The 20828-nt window shown below is 47.6% G+C and overlaps 1 protein-coding gene across 2 annotated transcripts in view; it reads left to right on the forward strand.

Moving 5' to 3' along the window:
* CORIN (corin, serine peptidase) overlaps positions 1–20828 on the forward strand; it is a 506461-nt gene that overhangs the window by 456777 nt on the left and 28856 nt on the right. The window lies entirely within an intron of this gene.

Below are 20828 nucleotides of genomic sequence, written 5' to 3' on the forward strand. Positions count from 1 at the left end.
GTTTTTGCATGTGAAACTGGCCACATCACGGAATAGTGGCTGCAGAGCAGAATAAAACATTGTTTTTATTTTTTATTTCTCATCTCCCTTTGAAGATATTAGCTAGTAAAGTTGATATGCCACATTTTACTAAGAGCAAGGGGGTATTAATAGAGATTCCTCTCTGGAGGTAGTTACTTTTGCTATGCATGAGGTTGACCCATCATAAGTGGACTTGTCATGCAATGGACAAAAAAAAAGAAACATCCCCAGAAATGGTCAGAACCAGATTTCTCTGTAGGAGATATGTGATGACACAGCCCCGCTCTTATGAATGATCACGCTGCTGGTACCTACTACCTACTGTGATTACAAGCAGGGGAGGGGAGTAGTGCAAAGCTGTGTGTTATTACAAACACGGCTTGCAGCTCTCATTTCGCAGCAGTCAGTTTACAGAAAGAGAAGTACAGCAGAGCTGTATATCATTTTGAAACACAGCTCTCATTTTACGGCAGTCATTGTGGTGATAAGGGATGTAGAGCAGAACTGACAGCACTGTGAAAGGAGAGCTGCAAGAGGTGTTTGTAATGACATACAGCTCTGCTCTACTCCCCTCCCTAACTTGTAATCACTGTAGGGTTTGGCAGTGAGGTCATTACATGTCTCCCACAGAAAAAGCTAAGTCTGACCATCTCTGTGGGTGTGTTTTTCCCCCCATGGTGTCAACTGCTTGTGATTGGTTAACGTCATGCAAGGGAAAAAGTAACCACCATAAAGAAGAATCTCTGCAAACTCAAAATCACTGCAAAAATCAGCACATAAATTTTACTAGCGAATATCTCCACAATAGAGATGAGAAATTTTAATGCTTTATTCAGATCGACAGCAACTATTCCATTATTTGACCATACTCATACTGGTGAAAGATCCTCTTTAATTTGCATCCTAAAATTAAAGGTAATTTTTATATTGAGAGTCCATTTATGGAGAGGGATGCTATGGACAATGGGCCCCTTTACAGCTTTTTATGAAAGATATTCTTCAAATTTTCTGACACATAGTCTACTGATGAACACAGTCTACTGATGAACCATGGAACCTGCTGTGAGTTTAAACGGTCACTGTATAATCAGACAAATTGATCTGATTTGCTGGGTAATGTGATAAATATACAATCTGCAAGTTACTTTATTCATAAGTTATGTTGTCTTATCACCAAATCACTCCACAGTGTCAGCCACTTTCTGCTTGACCTATTGTCCACTGTCTAATGTCAAGTGAAATCTGCCTCTAGTATCAAAGACACACAGTATGGATAGTGGAGGCAGAATATTGTCACTGTTCTTTCTCTCGTCTTTGCCAAACTCCATGTAGGCATAACAGAGGGGCGGGCTTTCAGTTTAGGCAAGCATGCAATTGGACAATAGCAAGAGCAGTGCTGGTTAGTGAATGAGGAAAAGTAAGTCCCTAGACCTATAACACTGACAGAATGCTGTAGTGGAACTGTGCTCTCAAAAGAGTGAATGGCAAGTTACAGAACTTTAAGATACAGAAAGTTCCAATGGATGACATATTTGCCAATTTTTTGCCACATTGCAAAAATACAGCATTTCAAGTTAGTTTGGAATATATAATGGATAAGGATCAGTTCATTTCTCAGACCACATTCAGCTGAAGTGTATTACGGCGCACAGACCCATCTGGCAGCAGATACTGCAGGGCAGGAGATTGCTGGTCTGCTGGCCCCATCAGACGCCCGGAGGCTCAGCAGCACCGAGGGACCAATACCGCCAAGGAGGAGCGAGGCATCCACAAGGCCCGAGCTGCCAGCCATACGGGTGAGCACAGCACGTTACACTCAGGGACGTGGGCTACAGCACAGCTACAAGCAAAATAGCCAAAAGAGTATAGTAAGAACGGCAGGCCTACAACTCCACCTGGCCAGGAGGACTCTATGCTTGCTCCCAGACTGACCAGACTCTTATCTCTAGCCAGTACTCCAGTCCAGGACTGTATAATTACTACCAGTAAAGACCCTGGGACTGCACTATACGGACTCTGTGGTTATTTCTGCACCGCAACACCCTGCACAACCACCATCATCCACATACACTGCTCTGAAGCTAACTCTTCCTGTGGGGAGTTATACCACCTTTGCTACTATATCACCGGCTTCAGAGGACTGTTCCGCAGCGGCGGTCTCTCCACAGGTGGCGTAGTCGGACATTATATAACCTATATACATCTACTACCCTTGGATTGACCACCTGGGTCACGGACCGGGTCACCGCCATGGTGACTACAACCCCCAGCATATACAGGCCCGCCTCCAGGTACCCCACGGCCCAGGGGGCGCATCAATTTTGGAGTAGTCGGCAGGATTTCGTGCCCGTTACCACCGGTTACTGCGCGCCTTCACGAACTGTGTCGCATACCGTGGTGAAGTTTTCCTGCCAATTACTGCTGTTTCCCGCCATTGGCCGCCATTTCCGGGTCGCCGCCCGGGAAGAAGAGGGGCGTAACCGCTGGAAGCGCGTGAAGCCCAAGCCCCGCCTCACGCACTGGCGCTGCGCCAGGTCCTGGAAGGAGCCTCAGCAAGCGCTGACGTCAGAAGCAAGCAACGCCAGGTCCTCAAAGGAGACCATCGCCTGCGGAACTGCGGCCTATGGAAGCAAAGTGAAAGAAGGTAGGCCACGGTTCACTAGGGGGGAGGAAGACGCCCAATATGGAGGGAACTTCAGCCGCAGGCGCGGCCGCTGCTGCGATAATGCCATTCTCCATGCCATACTGTATATACCGGGGGCGGCGTGGTTGCCCCAGTACTCAGGAGAGTCACACACCCTGAGTGACTTTAAAGAAAGACTGAGCAGCTTATTTAAAGTGTATGCCCTGTCCGAGGAGCAGAAAGTGAGCATCCTCATAGGCCAGTTGATTGGTGCAGCCCAGAGAGAAGTGAAGTCCTGGTCAGCCAGAGACAAAGGGACTGTGAAAGAGATACTGGCCCGCCTAAAGGACACCTTTGACACCCGTACTACAGCTGAGATAAAAATGAAGTTTTATGGGTGCAAACAACGGGCGCAGGACAGTGTACGGGACTATGCTGAGGGACATCAAACAGGTAGACCCCGACAGTGTGCATGATGAGAACAGACTGTTAACTGAGCAGTTTATTGAGGGGCTCCTGTCCAGCGCTCACCGGACACAGCTGCGCATAATGGCTCTGCAAAATCCCGATCTGGACTTTGCACAATTTAAAGACAGAGCCATCCGGGTGCTGCGAGAGTCACCACCAGGTGGCGCTACATCTCACCGGCGCCCAGCTATCACCTACCACCAGGAGGTGGCACCCTTTTCCCCAGAGCCTGTGGGAGCTGATGCACAGACTCTGGTCATTGATCTGTCTATAGACCTGCACCTTCAGGCCCAAGAGCTGACTAAAAGTGTAGCTGCACTAACCAAAACTGTGCAGTCCTTGCTGGTGTCCCCCAAAGGGAAGATCCAGCTGTCTTCCAGTCCGGAGGATGTCCCGTGGTGGCAACAGAGGAGGATTCCACCAACCAGAGGGAGGAACAGTGACCGCTACGACCGGGACGGACAACCCATATGCCGCCGCTGTCACAAGCCAGGACATTATGCAAGGTACTGTAATTTAAACGAGCAAAACCTGGGGCAGAGGGCCAACCCCCAGGCGTAAGACCACCAGGCCCACACAGCTGGCAAGACAAGTATGTGGGGGGACGACCAGTCCTACCTGTCGTGCTTGATGGCATCCCAATGAGCGCGTTGCTGGACACTGGATCCAAGGTGACCACTATCCCCTACATTCTCTGCCAACGCTACTGGACTGATTCGGACATTACCCGCCATCCAGATGAACATTTAAGCATTTATGCCAGCAATGGTCAGCCTGTACCTCAAGTGGGGTATAAAGAAGTGACCATAAAGGTTGGCAAAGTGGAATTGCCGGCGCAAGGAATGATAATTGTTGACATTGATCACCGAGAAAGTCATCCCATGATAACCTTAGGCACTATTGTCATTGAAAATTGTCTTTCAGAAATTATTGTCTTGTTACAGCAGGCTGCGGAAACCGCCAGTTCCAGTCAGCAGCGGGTTCTGCAGAGAGAAATCAGAGCCCTGATGAGAAGACAACAGGTAGAACTGTCTGGTGGTGAAATTGGTAGTGTCAGGATGAGTGACCCGTTCCCCATTGCCATGCCCCCAAGAAGTGAAATGTTGATATGGTGTCGGGCAGCAATCGGTCTCAGGGGTAGAGATTACCAGGCCCTGGTAGAGCCCGTATACTCTGATAGTAGGCCCACCATCTTGACAGCCAGGGGGGTAGTTCATGTCCGCCATGGGAGAGTGCCAGTCCGCATCCTAAATATTGGGGAGAAAGAAGTTCATTTGCCCCGGTATGCTACTCTTGCCAAATTATTCACCGTCAGCAACAATTCTATAAAAACAGTGGAACCCTTACCTCCATCCAAACCAGCAGAGGATAATGGCTCCAAGGGACAGATGGAGGACTGGTGTCAGAAGCTACACGTGGGCACTGACTCCACCCCTCAGCACCAAAAACATGGAGTAAACCGGGTGGTCCAGGAGTATGAAAGGGTCTTCAGCAAACACCCACTCAACTTCGGGCAGGTGAAAGGGGTTCAACACCATATCCCCACGGGAGACCATCCACCCATTAAAGAAAGGTACCGGCCTGTACCACCAGCACACTACCAAAATGCCAAAGGGATGTTACGAGAGATGAAGGAGGCTGGGGTGATAACAGACAGTTGTAGCCCATGGGCAGCTCCATTAGTCCTCGTAAGGAAAAAAGATGGCACAATGAGAATGTGTGTAGACTACAGGCAAATTAACCGCATTACACATAAAGATGCATACCCATTACCCAAGATTGAGGAGTCACTAGCTGCATTAAGATCTGCTAATTATTTCTCTACTTTGAATCTCACTAGTGGGTATTGGCAGGTTCCTGTAGCAGAGGCGGATAAAGAAAAGACCGCATTCACAACCCGATGGGCCTCAGCGAGTTCAACTGCATGCCATTCGGGCTCTGCAACGCCCCAGGAACCTTCCAGCGGTTGATGGAGTGCTGTCTAGGACATAAGAACTTCGAGACCGTCCTGCTGTACCTGGATGACGTCATAGTATACTCCAAGTCCTATGAAGACCACCTGAAGCACCTGGCAGAGGTGTTTGAAACCCTAGCTGGTTTTGGCCTAAAGGTGAAGCCGTCAAAATGCCACCTGTTGAAGCCCAAGGTACAGTACCTAGGTCATGTGGTAAGCGCTGAAGGTGTAGCACCAGACCCTGACAAGGTCACAGTAATCAAGGACTGGCCAAGACCCTCCACTATCAAAGAAGTGTGGCAGTTCCTCGGGTTGGTGGGCTACTACCGAAGATTTATCCAAGGCTTCACCAAGATGGCGGCACCCATGCAGGACCTCCTAGTAGGCCAGTCCAGTAAGGCAAAAAAACAGAAGCCTCCATTCAAATGGGATAAGCCGGAAGGCGAATCCTTCAGTAGGCTGAAGTTGACTCTCACAGGAGACGAGATCCTGGCCTACCCTGACTATGGCCAACCCTTCATATTTCCATACAGACGCAAGCAACGTGGGGCTAGGAGCGGTGCTGTCCCAGATACAGCAAGGCAGAGAAAGAGTGATTGCTTATGCCAGCAGGAAGCTCCGGCCCACAGAAAGGAACCCCGAAAACTACAGTTCCTTCAAGTTGGAGTTCCTTGCCGTAGTCTGGGCTGTGACAGAACGCTTCAAGCATTATCTCGCCTCCTCCAAATTCACCGTCTTCACGGATAATAACCCGCTGACACACCTGGACACTGCGAAACTTGGTGCCCTGGAACAAAGATGGATGGCCCGACTGTCTAATTATGAGTTCACCATCAAGTACCGGGCTGGGCGCAAGAATGCAAACGCCGATGCGCTATCCAGGATGCCTAATCTGCCAGATGGGGGAGAAGACCCGGAAGAGCTGGAGGAGGTAGAGATCCCCGCTTGCCACCATCATGGAGTAACCCAGTGCTCCCATTGTGTGAAGAACAGGTGCTCCGCCAACAGAGAGGCCACGTTCAATCCATTGCCCCACCATGGATGGGCAGAGACACAAGATAGTGACCAGGCTGTCCGCCTGGTCAAGGAGTTGCTGACACGAGCTGACTCGTACCCTGATCCAGATGCTCCAGAGGAGACCAAACAGCTGTGGAAGGAAAAGGGGAAGCTATTCATCTATGAAGGGAAGCTGTGTCGAAGAGCCATCAACTCCCGGACACATGAACTGATCTGGCAGGTGGTAGTCCCGAGGCGGGATGCGTCAATGGTCTTGGAAGCGTACCACGATGGAGCAGGACACTTTGGCTGGAAGGAGTTGGAAGTCCTGCTACGTGAACGGTTCTACTGGGCTGGCATGAGGAAAGCAATCGAGAGGTGGTGTCGAGAATGCGGACGATGCAACCTGAGGCGAAAAGACCGTGACAGCCAGAGGGCTCCCCTGCAGCACATCATCACCAAACAGCCACTTGAACTGGTAGCCTTGGACCACGTGAAGCTAGCCCCAAGCAGGTCAGGCTATGTCTACGCTCTCACCATCGTAGACCACTAGTCCCGGTTCCTGGTAGTAGTGCCAGTAAAGGACCAGATGGCTCAGACAGCAGCCAAAGCATTCCAACAGCACTTCTGTCGCCCGCAAGGTTACCCAGAACGTGTGCTTACTGACCAAGGTCCAGCCTTCGAAGCGGAGGTGTTCCAGGAATTATGCAACCTGTACGGCAGCAAGAAAATCAGAACAACGTCGTATCACCCCTAAAACAACAGGTTGTGTGAGAAGATGAACCAGGTGGTGATAGACCTGCTGAAGACGTTGCCCCTTGAGGAATGCAGCCTGTGGCCAGAAAAGCTACCAGATCTGGTGGACCTCTATAACCATATCCCAGTAAACTCTACTAACTGCACACCTGCTTACCTGATGAGAGCAAGACCTGGTAAGCTGCCCATCGACCTGGACATGGGAGTCCTAACACCAGAGACAGCCTCACCAGATGCAGATTGGGACACTGAGCGGCAGCAACAATACCGCAAAGTGCAAGAGAGTGTTGAAAGAAGTCTGTCCCAAGCAAGACAAAGACAAGAGAAGACTTACAATCAACATGCACCTGCTGTTCCCCTGTCACCTGGAGAGCAAGTCCTTAAGAGGAAGAGGCGACTCCACAAGTTGGATGACCAGTGGGAGTTAGAGCCGTACACCATCCTACCCTCGAGTCATGATAACACCAAGGTGTGCCTCATTAGTAAGGATGGAGGAGAAACATCAGCAACAGTTTCACTTGAAGAAATGTCCCGAGTAGTGTTGAGCGATACCTTCCGATATCAGGAAATATCGTATCGGATTGGATCGGACCGATACTCAAAAAGTATCGGATATCGCCGATTCCGATATCGGAAACCAATGCAAGTCAATGGGACAGAAATATCGGAATGAAAATAAACCCTTTCTTTCCTTGTAGGTTAATTCTACATGAAGTAAAACAACTAAGAATAATGTAGAATGTATTATGCGAAAAGCCGGCAATTCATCAGCGGCATACACCGGTACCCGACAATTTACAACAGAAAGAATAGAGCTTCACACATAGATTAGATAGATAGAAACATGTCAGTCACATATATATGAAGTACAGTGACAGTGTTGGTTACTGTACTTGTCATTTAGTGCAAAGGATTTATTAAATAAAATTTTAGTGTTTTCATGCACCGTCTCTTTAAAAAAGCCGGCCGGCAATTCAGCAGCGGTACCCGACAATTTATAACAGACAGAATAGAGCTTCACACATAGATTAGATAGATAGAAACATGTCAGTCACATATATATGAAGTACAGTGACAGTGTTGCTTAATGTACTTGTCATTTAGTGCAAAGGATTTATTAAAAAAAATATTAGTGTTTTCGTGCACCGTCTCTTTAAAAAAGCCGGCCGGCAATTCAGCAGCGGTACCCGACAATTTATAACAGACAGAATAGAGCTTCACACATAGATTAGATAGATAGAAACATGTCAGTCACATATATATGAAGTACAGTGACAGTGTTGCTTACTGTACTTGTCATTTAGTGTAAAGGATTTATTTAAAAAAATAATAGTGTTTTAATGCACCGTCTCTTTAAAAAAGCCGGCCGGCAATTCAGCATCTGTACCCGACAATTTAGAATAGAAGGAATAGAGAATCATACATAGATTAGATAGATAGAAACATGTCAGTCACATATATATGAAGTACAGTGACAGTGTTGCTTACTGTACTTGTCATTTAGTGTTAAAATAAAGGATTTATTTAAAAAAAAATTGGCGTGGGGTTCCCCTTAATTTTAGTCTCTAGCGGAGGTTAAGCAGACAGCTGGGGCAGATGTTTGAAGCCTGGGAAGGGGGTAATACCCACGGAGCTTCCCAGGCTGCTAATATCAGCCCCCAGCGGAATACTTAGCCTTTACTAGCTATTAAAATGGGGGACCCCCCCAAAAAAATGACGTGGGGTTCCCCCTAATTTAATAGCTAGCAAAGGCTAGGCAGACAGCTGGGGGCTGATATTAATAGCCCAGGAAGGGTGCCATGAATATTGGCCCCCTCCCAGGCTAGAAACACCAGCCGTCAGCCGCCCCAGAAATGGCGCATCCATAGGATGCGCCAATTCTGGCACTTAGCCTCGCTCTTCCCACTGCCCTGTAGCGGTGGCAATGGGGTAATAGGGCTGGGGTTGATGTCAGCTTATAATGCCAGCTGACATCAAGCCCAGGTTAGTAATGGAGAGGCGTCTATAAGACACCCCCTTTACTAACCCCATAGTCAAAGTTAAAAAAAAAAACACAAACACCCAGAATAAAGTCCTTTAATTGAAATAAACACACAATTCTTTATTGTTCTAAATTAAACCATACTTACTATCACGCCCATTCCAGCTGAAGCCAATGATCTCCTGCAATAAAAGAAAAATAATAAAGCAACCTCATCCTTACCTTTCCATGGTTCACACGATGGCTCCAGCTCTGCTACATCGAGATGACAGGCTGGACCGCAGGAGAAAGCTGCCATCCAGCCTGTCATCCCGCAGACACTGAGAAGCGCAGGCATGCTTGCGCTCCTCAGTGTCTCTCTGTGACGGCATCCAGATGAGCCGACAATGAACTCGGCTCACCTCATGCACGTCACTGACAGCGTGGGAGAATTCTCCTGCACTCAGCGCTTCAGCGTGAGAATTTTCCCACGCTGTCAGTGACGTGCATGAGGTGAGCCGAGTTCATTGGACATGACCTCACCTCATGCACGTCACTGACAGCGTGGGAAAATTCTCCTGCACTCAGCGCTTCAGCGTGAGAATTTTCCCACGCTGTCAGTGACGTGCATGAGGTGAGCTGAGTTCATTGGACATGAACTCGGCTCATCTGGATGACGTCACAGAGAGACACTGAGGAGCGCAAGCATGCCTGCACTTCTCAGTGTCTGCGGGATGACAGGCTGGATGGCAGCGTTCTGCTGCGGTCCAGCCTGTCATCTCGATGTAGCAGAGCTGAAGCTGTCGTGGGATCCATGGGAAGGTAAGGATGAGGTTGGTTTATTATTTTTCTTTTATTGCAGGAGATCGTTGGCTTCAGCTGGAATGGGCGTGATGGTAAGTATGGTTTAATCTAGAACAATAAAGAATTGTGTGTTTATTTCAATTAAAGGACTTTATTCTGGGTGTTGTGTTTTTTTTAAATACTTTACTAGAAATTCATGGTGGTCATGTCTAATATTGGCGTGACCCCATGAATTTCGGGCTTAGGGCCAGCTGATAATGCCAAGCTGGCCTTAACCCCTTTATTACCCAGTGAGCCACCGCACCAGGGCTCTGGATGAGTTGGGTACAGCGCCAGAAGATGGCACTTCTATGAACGCGCCATTTTCCGGGGCGGCTGCGGACTGCAATTTGCAGCGGGTGGGGCCCAGAAAGCTTGGGCCTCCCTGCGCTGCGGATTCCAGCCCCCAGCTGCCTAGTTGTACCTGGCTGGACACAAAAATAGGGCGAAGCTCCACCTATTTTTTTTTTTTATTATTTCATGAAATTCATGAAATAATTAAGAAAAAAAGGGCTTTCCTATATTGTTGTTTCCGGCCAGGTACAAATAGGCAGCTGGTGGTTGGGGGCAGTCCGTTCCTGCCTGCTGTACCTGGCTGGACACAAATATAGTGCGAAGCCCGACGTCAATTTTTTTTTAATTATTTCATGAATTTCCTGAAATAATTAAAAAAAAATTGACGTGGGGCTTCGCACTATATTTGTGTCCAGCCAGGTACAGCAGGCAGGAACGGGCTGCCCCCAACCACCAGCTGCCTATTTGTACCTGGCCGGACACAACAATATCGGGAAGCCCTTTTTTAAAAAAAATATTTCATGAAATAATTAAAAAAAAAAATAAGTGGGGCTTCTCCCTATTTTTGTGTCCAGCCAGGTACAACTAGGCAGCTGGGGGCTGGAATCTGCAGCGCAGGGAGGCCCAAGCTTTCTGGGCCTCCCCCCCACTGCAAATTGCAGTCCGCAGCCACCCCAGAAAATGGCGCGTTCATAGAAGCTGGATGCTGTACCTGGCTGGCATACAAAAATATGGCAAAGCCCACGTCAAAATTTTTGGGAAAAATTAATTAAAAAATAAATAATAATTTAGGGACTGCATCTTTATTAACTCCTCAAATGTCATTTAGTGTTAAAATAAAGGATTTATTTAAAAAAAAAATTGGCGTGGGATGCCCCATAATTTTAGTCTCTAGCGGAGGTTAAGCAGACGGCTGGGGCAGATGTTTGAAGCCTGGGAAGGGGGTAATACCCACGGAGCTTCCCAGACTACTAATATCAGCCCCCAGCTGAATACCTAGCCTTTACTAGCTATTAAAATGGGGGACCACCCAAAAAATATGACGTGGGGTCCCCCCTATTTTAATAGCTAGCAAAGGCTAGGCAGACAGCTGGGGGCTGATATTAATAGCCCAGGAAGGGTGCCATGAATATTGGCCCCCTCCCAGGCTAGAAACACCAGCCGTCAGCCGCTATAGAAATGGCGCATCCATAGGATGCGCCAATTCTGGCACTTAGCCTCACTCTTCCACGCTGCCCTGGTGCGGTGGCAGGGGGTAATGGGGCTGGGGTTCATGTCAGCGCCAGCTGCCATGAAGCCCAGGTTAGTAATGATGGGCGTCTATAAGACACCCCCATTACTAACCTACAAAGTGTTAAAAAGAAAACACACACTACACCCAGAAAAAAATAATTTATTTGAAATAAAACACACAATTTTATTTAATTCTTAGTTTACTAAAAAAAAATAGTTACCTGTCCACGTTCCTGCGCTGATCTCCCATGCACAGCTGTCACATCTGGAGATGGTGACAGCTGTGCATGGCTGCTGTAAGCTCACACTGCCGGGAACACGTCCGCTCCCGGCAGCGGGGGCCACTGACTGAGGTCACCGGAGTGCATTCAGGCAGCGCAGCTCCGGAGACCTCCTTTACGGCACTGCTGTACCGTGGGAATTTCTCACGATACAGCAGGGCCGTAAAGGAGCTAACCGGAGCAGCGCTGCCTGAACTCCGGCGAACCCGCTTATGCAATGACGGGGCTGCTTTACGGCCCCATCATTCTAGCGGCGGCAGAGGTTCAGAGCGGTCACATTCTATGTGGCCGCTCTGAACTGGAGATCATCGTGGGACACTCGTGGACTACTACGGAGGGGTAAGGATAAGGTTGTGGTTTATTATTTTATATTTTATTACAGGAGATCGATGGCTTCGGGGAATTAGGTGTCTAGGTGAGTATAGGTGTAGTTTTTTATTTTTTACTTTATTTTAGGTGGCGATCGGCGGGGACAGGTAATGTATGAACTAATTTATTGTAGGTAACCACTGGCCACCAATGACATGTATTTAAAATTTATTGGGGACACAGTAGGGCAATTTAAATAGCAGGATCAGGCTGATGGGAACTACTGCTCCCATCGAGCTGATCCTACTGGCACGAGTGGACGGGGGACAGACATAGGCCGATGGGAGTAGTAGTGTCACATCGGCCTATGTCTGCCTGCACGCACACACCCCCAGACATCGCACAGACACCGCACACACCCGCAGACATCGCACAGACACCGCACACACTCGCAGACATCGCACAGACACCGCACACACCCGCAGACACCGCACACACTGCGCACACCCGCACAGACACCCACACACACCAATCATGACCGGTCTGGGAGGTGAGGCTGACCTGTGCAGCCGTGGGAAAGTTCATGTGAGTTCCTGCAATGCAGTCAAGCATGAACTCACGTGAACCCTCTGAGGGCACCGCGGCGACTTCAAATGAACAGCTGATCGGCATCACCTGATACCTCAGCTGTTCATTTGAAATAACCAGCGGGAAAGCGCAGCACAGAACGGGAAAGCCGGCGGTGAAGTCTTTTCACTGCCGGCTTCCCCACCCGGGTTATTCGCTCCCCGCTCCTTGGTGCTGCGCTCCCCGCCCGGTCCTAACTTACGATCGGGATGGGAGGTGGCGAGGGGAGCGGAGGATCGGGGTGGGAGGCTGCGGGGAAGCAGTATGGGGCTGTGTGATTGTTTAAAAGCCGGCGGCTTTTTACCGCACGCTGGCTTTTAAACAATCAGGAGAATTCTCCCACGCTGGGATGGCATTCTGATGACAGGCTGGATCTCAGCTGAGCGCTGCCATCCAGCTTGTCATCCTTCAGAGACACTGCAGAGCGCAGGCATTATGGGAACTTCCGATTCCGGTATTCGATATTGTAAAAGTATCGGAATTAAGTATCGGAATTAAGTATCGGAATTCCGATACCGCGAATATCGGCCGATACCCGATATTTCAGTATCGGAATGCTCAACACTTGTCCCGAGCAATTACAACACCCTAAAGAAGACCAGGATAGCCCTCAACCCACAGAGGAAGTGGAAGAAATGGTCAAAACGGTACTCGGAGAATTTCCCCGGTCGTGGACACAAGTGAACAATGCAATTGTTGTGCCAGTCCTTACCTTTCTCCAACCAGCTCCTCAGGAAGCTGCAGAAGTCCCAGAAGGGTTGGAAGAACAGTTGGCCCCGGAGGCGGAAGTTTCATCAACAGCAGACCAGGAGAATCTACCCTCTGCTAATAGTGAACCTGTCGTACCCACGGTGGGCCAAAAAATCCGTAGGAAGTTGCCCAACCTACCAGTACTATCTCATACTACCTGTAGTGCAGTTCACACTGAACCCACCTCACCAGGGGTAGACACCAGGGACCAGGGTAGAGCACTGACAGATAGTGTACTCCATAGATCCACCAGAAGTACAAGAGGTCAGCCCCCTGCCCGTTGGAGAATTTAAAATGCAAAGTTTAAAGTAGGGGAAAATTTGAAATGTTTAATGTGTGTTTTTCCAGTTGCCCGAGAAGGGTACAAAGACTTTTAGGTTATGGACTGTGAATAACCAAGAACTTTACCTTGTAAATAGTTGCACTTTTACAAGTGCCCCCTTGTGACAGACCACTGAACAAAAACCCGTTGGAGGTGGCCGAAGACGTGGTCCAACACTTGGATCATCTATGCCCTGCAGCCACCCCAGGGCCTCCGTGGAGGGTTTTGGACAGGTCCCTCAAATTTGCACCTTGTTTCAGTGGAATGGACACCTGGTTGCAGATCATACTGTAACCTGTAAAAGACTGTAATGCTTGTAAATATTCTAATGTACAATGTAATGGAAAAGTAAGTCCCTAGACCTATAACACTGACAGAATGCTGTAGTGGAACTGTGCACTCAAAAAGAGTGAATGGCAAGTTACAGAAGTTTAAGATACAGAAAGTTCCAATGGATGACATATTTGCCAATATTTTGCCACATTGCAAAAATACAGCATTTCAAGTTAGTTTGGAATATATAATGGATAAGGATCAGTTCATTTCTCGGACGCACATTCAGCTGAAGTGTATTACGGCGCACAGACCCATCTGGCCCATGCACGGCAATACATGCTGCCGGCCAATCAGATGCCAACAGCTGACGTCGGGGGCGCATGGCAGTGATGTCATGAGTGGCACCCCAAGGGTCTGGTTGCCACAGTGGTATTGCTTCCCTCAAAAGAGTTAATGCCATGTCTGGAGGCAAGCAGGGGTTTCCTGGTCAGGAACACAATACATGCAACACTTCCTGGCTTCAGACCAGCAAGGGGAGGACCCTCCCCTTGGCCACTGGATCTGGAGGCGGGTTTAGTTTAGTTTAGTGCAGGAGTCGAGTTTAGGACATTGAAGAGAGAGGAGCTAGGGACTGGAGCTGGAGATAGCTCGTCCTAGCTGAGCTACACAGGGAACCGGACACCGGAGTCCGAGGCTGTGGGATACTTCAGGCCCAGCAGCAGATACCACAGGGCAGGAGATTGCAGGTCTCCTGGCCTCATCAGACGCCCAGAGGCTCAGCAGCACCGAGGGACCAGTACCGCCAAGGAGGAGTGAGGCATCCACAAGGCCCGAGCTGCCAGCCATACGGGTGAGCACAGCACGTTACACTCAGGGACGTGAGCTACAGCACAGCTACAAGCAGAATAGCCAAAAGAGTTTAGTAAGAACGCCAGGCCTACAACTCCACCTGGCCAGGAGGACTCTATGCTTGCTCCCAGACTGACCAGACTCTTACCTCTAGCCAGTACTCCAGTCCAGGCCTGTCTAATTACTACCAGTAAAGACCCTGGGACTGCACTATACGGACTCTGGTTATTTCTGCACCGCAACACCCTGCACAACCACCGTCATCCACATACACTGCCCTGAAGCTAACTCTTCCTGTGGGGAGTTATACCACCTTTGCTGCTATATCACCGGCTTCAGAGGACTGTTCCGCAGCAGCGGTCTCTATTAACTGCACACCACAGGTGGCGTAGTTGGACATTATATAACCTATATGCATCTACTACCCTTGGATTGACCACCTGGGTCACGGACCGGGTCACCGCCACGGTGAGTACAACCTCCAGCATCTACAGGCCCGCCTCCGGGTACCCCACGGCCCAGGGGGCGCGTCACATGCACTCCCGTCGCTTGCATGCAGAAGTCAGCTACAGGCTGCAGAAGAGGACATCGCGTGGAGGGGGAGCAGTGGGGAGGGGAGTATTTTTTTCTTAAATCAGTGAGTACACTGTGGCCATACTACTACATGGATGATTATGGGCTGTGCATTATACTACATGGATGACTTTGGGCTGTGCATTGTACTATATGGAGGACTATGGGCTGTGTATTACACTATATAGAGCAGTGTTCCCCAACTCCAGTCCTCAAGGCCCACCAACAGGTCATGTTTTCAGGATTTCCTTAGTATTGCACAGGTGATGTAATTATTGCCTGTGCAGGTGATGTAATTATCACCTGTATAATACTAAGGAAATCCTGAAAACATGACCTGTTGGTGGACCTTGAGGGTGGGAGTTGGGGAACACTGATATAGAGGACTATGGGCTGTGCATTATACTACATAGATGATTATGGGCTGTGTATTATACTATATGGAGGATTATGGGGAGTGCTTTATACTACTGCTATTCCCGTGACTTTTATGTACGCCCCTGGTGAGTATAATGGTTTATTTTTTTCTTTACATTAAAGAACAGCAGCAGAACGGGGGACATTTACCAGGATGGGGGTATATATACCAGGATGGGGCCGAGGATGAGAGATATACCAGGGAGGGGCCCAGGATAACGGACATATATCAGGATGTGGAATATGTATACCAGGATAGGGCCAGGATGAGGGATGTATATACCAGGATGGAGGACATATATATATATACCAGGATGAGGGACATATATTGTTAGAACCCTCCTGTTTGTTTTTTCCATCTTGTGTTTTGCGGTCACGTGACCATCTGCCTTTATATTCCAGCTCCGCCCTTTTGACTGTGCTGGACTTCAGTGTTGTTTGACTGTTTCTCTAGCCAGGTGCTTCGGTGCCTATCTCTGTCAGTTCGCTTGGTCCTTCTGGGACCTCTAGTACCTTTTTGTCAGTTTGTCTTTTTGTGTTCTGCAACAACTTCTCTGTTTAGGAGGTGTCCCATTTTTGTTCCAGTCCTTAGTTCTTTTAGGGACCCCTCCCCTTATGCTATAGGTCTTCGTTCAGACTAGCTGAGGACTAAGGCGGGTCTGTTCGCTAGGAACAGGCAGCCCGCTGCATCATAGGGATTCAGCTTAGTCTTACTGTAGGGACAGCTTTCCCCTTTCTTTCCTTAGTACATGTTGCAGATCATAACATATATACCACGTACAGTACGGACCAAAAGTTTGGACACACCTTCTCATTTAAAGATTTTTCTGTATTTTCATGACTATGAAAATTGTACATTCACACTGAAGGCATCAAAACTATGAATTAACACATGTGGAATTATATACTTAACAAAAAAGTGTGAAACAACTGAAAATATGTCTTATATTCTAGGTTCTTCAAAGTAGCCACCTTTTGCTTTGATGACTGCTTTGCACACTCTTGGCATTCTCTTGATGAGCTTCAAGAGGTAGTCACCGGAAATGGTTTTCCAACAATCTTGAAGGAGTCCCCAGAGATGCTTAGCACTTGTTGGCCCTTTTGCCTTCACTCTGCGGTCCAGCTCACCCCAAACCATCTTGATTCCCTTCAGGTCTGGTGACTGTGGAGGCCAGGTCATCTGGCGTAGCACCCCATCACTCTCCTTCTTGGTCAAATAGCCCTTACACAGCCTGGAGGTGTGTTTGGGGTCATTGTCCTGTTGAAAAATAAATGGTGGTCCAACTAAACGCAAACCGGATGGAATAGCATGCCGCTGCAAGATGCTGTGGTAGCCATGCTGGTTCAGTATGCCTTCAATTTTTTTGAATAAATTCCCAACAGTGTCACCATCAAAGCACCCCCACACCATCACACCTCCTCCTCCATGCTTCACGGTGGGAACCAGGCATGTAGAGTCCATCCGTTCACCTTTTCTGCGTCGCACAAAGACACGGTGGTTGGAACCAAAGATCTCAAATTTGGACTCATTAGACCAAAGCACAGATTTCCACTGGTCTAATGTCCATTCCTTGTGTTTTTTAGCCCAAACAAGTCTCTTCTGCTTGTTGCCTGTCCTTAGCAGTGGTTTCCTAGCAGCTATTTTTCCATGATGGCCTGCTGCACAAAGTCTCCTCTTAACAGTTGTTGAAGAGATGTGTCTGCTGCTAGAACTCTATGTGGCATTGACCTGGTCTCTAATCTGAGCTGCTGTTAACCTGCTATTTCTGAGGCTGGTGACTCGGATAACCTTATCCTCAGAAGCAGAGGTGACTCTTGGTCTTCCTTTTCTGGGGCGGTGCTCATGTGAGCCAGTTTCTTTGTAGCGCTTGATGGTTTTTGCAACTGCACTTGGGGACACTTTCAAAGTTTTACCAATTTTTCGCACTGACTGACCTTCATTTCTTAAAGTAATGATGGCCACTCGTTTTTCTTTACTTAGCTGCTTTTTTCTTGCCATAATACAAATTCTAACAGTCTATTCAGTAGGACTATCAGCTGTGTATCCACCTGACTTCTGCACAACACAACTGATGGTCCCAACCCCATTTATAAGGCAAGAAATCCCACTTATTAAACCTGACAGGGCACACCTGTGAAGTGAAGACCATTTCCGGTGACTACCTCTTGAAGCTCATCAAGAGAATGCCAAGAGTGTGCAAAGCAGTCATCAAAGCAAAAGGTGGTTACTTTGAAGAACCTAGAATATAAGACATATTTTCAGTTGTTTCACACTTTTTTGTTACGTATATAATTCCACATGTGTTAATTGATAGTTTTGATGCCTTCAGTGTGAATGTACAATTTTCATAGTCATGAAAATACAGAAAAATCTTTAAATGAGAAGGTGTGTCCAAACTTTTGGTCTGTACTGTATATGTAAAATCATGATGGGGGTGGGCGGTGCAAATCTTGCACCGAGCCCATCAGGCTCTAGTTACGCCACTGTTTATAGCCCATACTGAAAGGTAGAGCACTAGAGTAATATCTTAAAAACTGTCTAACCAATATGATCGTTTTACAAACTAGAAATTATTTGGATAATATTTTGCATTTGTTCAGAGCAGTATACTTTCCATGAATAATGTATGCATAATGCACACAGCTAGATACACAGTAGGGAATGAATGTATCAATTTCCATTAAATACAGTGAATTATTATAGCAATCATTGGGCTATTCTGCATTGTAGGAGCATATGACTTCTTTTGTGAAGGTCAGTTTGTATTTATTACCTTCACAGGACATTTCAGTAATTGCTGTTCTGAGAACAATATTACAAGCTACATTAAACCGCAAGAGGATATATTTTTCTTCAATTTGATCTATTTTTCCACCTTTTTTACAACTAATAGTAACTTGGTAAATTAGGTAAAAGCTGACAGGGTTATTAGGTAATAAAACCGGTTGATAAGAGCTATAAAGCCCAATAGGAAGACATTTGTTAAAGGCTAATGTTTCCTAAGTAATTCCAGGGAATGGTTCTAATGACTTCAGGATCTCTTTCCGCAGGGAACAATATAGAATGACAATTTGCCAATCTAGATTATTGCTCTTCTCCCTTTTAATAAGTCTGTAAGTGGCTCCCCTGCAGAGCTCCCGTTGACAGAAATAAGTTATAACAGAATATGTTGCCAAGAAACATGAGCAAACATTAGAAAAATACAGTTCATTGTAACTCATTAGTTACGACTGCAAAACAGATTTTTTTTCCATTTGTGACATAAATATTCATTTTAGAGCACATTTATAGGTGGAATGTCTTTTTTATTTGCTGTTGATGCATCTTTACACTATAAAGGGACAACTCAACACAGTGTGATGGAAGACCAATTCTTGGCAAAAATGTAAAATACGTTGATGTCCGAGCCCAAACATCTGGACTGAAAGAGAAACACACAAATGAATGAGAAAAGTGTTTTCTTTCCCGATAAGATTTGATTTAACATTTGATACATGTTTGGTTCTAATTAGTGATGCGCGAACACTAAAATGCTCGGTTGCTCGTTGCTCGGGTACAGCAAATTGGAATGCTCGAGTGCTCAGACCGAGTAACGAGCACAATGTAAGTCTATGGGAAACTCGAGAATTTTTCCGCCGGCCCCCCCTACGGTCTGCAGAGGGCCGCAAAATTGCCCAAATCGACGGGAACAGTTCTCAAATGACATGGGAACAGCATGGGGAAGACCTGAGGAAGCATTTCTGACTCCCAGGTCACTGCTGTCAACAACGATGTCAGAGGTATTATGCCACTTTTACGGACTCACAATAAAACATGCAAAAACTAAACCAAAATGGATTTTCCTGGGAAATATGTTAAAGAACATCCTTTCCAGGGTAATGACTTGTATATAAGGCAAAATAAATAACCAAAAACAACAATGCTCCTCCACACCTTGGGCTATTTTCACATGTAGCGTTTTTGATGCGTTTTTACACTTTTGCATTGCTTTCAACCAAGACAAATGCATTCACCGAGAAATGTCATTTTAACATTTTACAACCTTATCTGGCCATGTGGTGTGTGACACATCATCAGGCACATGCATACAGTGCTGAAAAGGCATGGGAACAGCATGGGGAAGACCCTTGGAAGCATCTCTGACTCTCAGGTCACTGCCTAAGTGTGCCCATCATAAGTGATCCTTGGCGCATGTGAAGATGCCTCCCGCTGTGCACCTATCATTGTTGACTTACAACAATCACCATCCATGTCCTTGTCCCAGCAGCGCAGCATTCAGTCGTCCCTACCCCATTCCTTGGAATGCAAGCGCAAGTATGCAGCCTGCCAGCCACCCACCCACAGGCTGCAATACTATACTGCCAAATTTTTGACAGCTGCTTGCACTTGAAATGAGGCCTTTGAGGCTCGTGAAGGCTGAAGCTGTCAACAACCTCATGGCGATGGCGGCCGGGTGTCCATACTTGGTCCCCAGCCGCCACTATTTCTTCTGGTGTCGTCTCCGCCTTCCACAAGCCTTCCACAACATTACCAGTGCCCTCCCCAGGGCACTTACTGGGAAGGACTGCCTAATCACAAACACGTGGACAGGAGAATGTGGCCAAGGATGGTACAGAACCAGTCCACATTAAAAATGCAGCCATAGAGTGTCCGGAAACCTTCCCACACACTTTTCTTAGCCCGGGCTGCCTCTCGGCAGAGTTGGACGGGCCCACCAGAGAACCGGAGACTCCTCCGGTGGGCCCTGGCTTCTCCTTCAGGAGAGTTCATAGTGCCGAGGTGAAGCCATGATGATGATAGAGGCCACCATTTGCTTAGTTTTCTGTTACTTGGAATGTAAGCGCAAGTATGCAGCCAGCCACCCACCCACAGGCTGCAATACTATACTGCCAAATTTTTGACAGCTGCTTGCACTAGAAATGTGGCCTTTTAGGCTCGTGGAGTTGTAAGCTGTCCAGAACCTTATGGTGGCGGCAGCCGGGTGTCCATACTCGGTCCCCAGCCGCCACTATTTGTCCCAGTGTCGTCTCCGTCTTCTACAACATTACCAGTGCCCTCCCCAGTGCACTTACTGGGAAGGACCGCCTAACCACAAACATGTGGTCAAGTGAATGTGTCCAGGGACGGTACAGAGCCAGTCCATAGCTTTTTTTCTGAGTTGTATGTCACCACAGCCATATTCTTTAGCTTGGTGAAAGGACTTGGGAAATCATATCTACTCCAGCTGTCATTTTTCCCAGGAAGTCCTCTAAAGCTGCTTGCACTTGAAATGTGG

This window comes from Phyllobates terribilis, unplaced genomic scaffold, assembly GCF_046119375.1.
Source record: "Phyllobates terribilis strain yellow unplaced genomic scaffold, ASM4611937v1 Scaffold_1__5_contigs__length_1240528914, whole genome shotgun sequence".
In the NCBI taxonomy this organism is placed as follows: Eukaryota; Metazoa; Chordata; class Amphibia; order Anura; family Dendrobatidae; genus Phyllobates; species Phyllobates terribilis.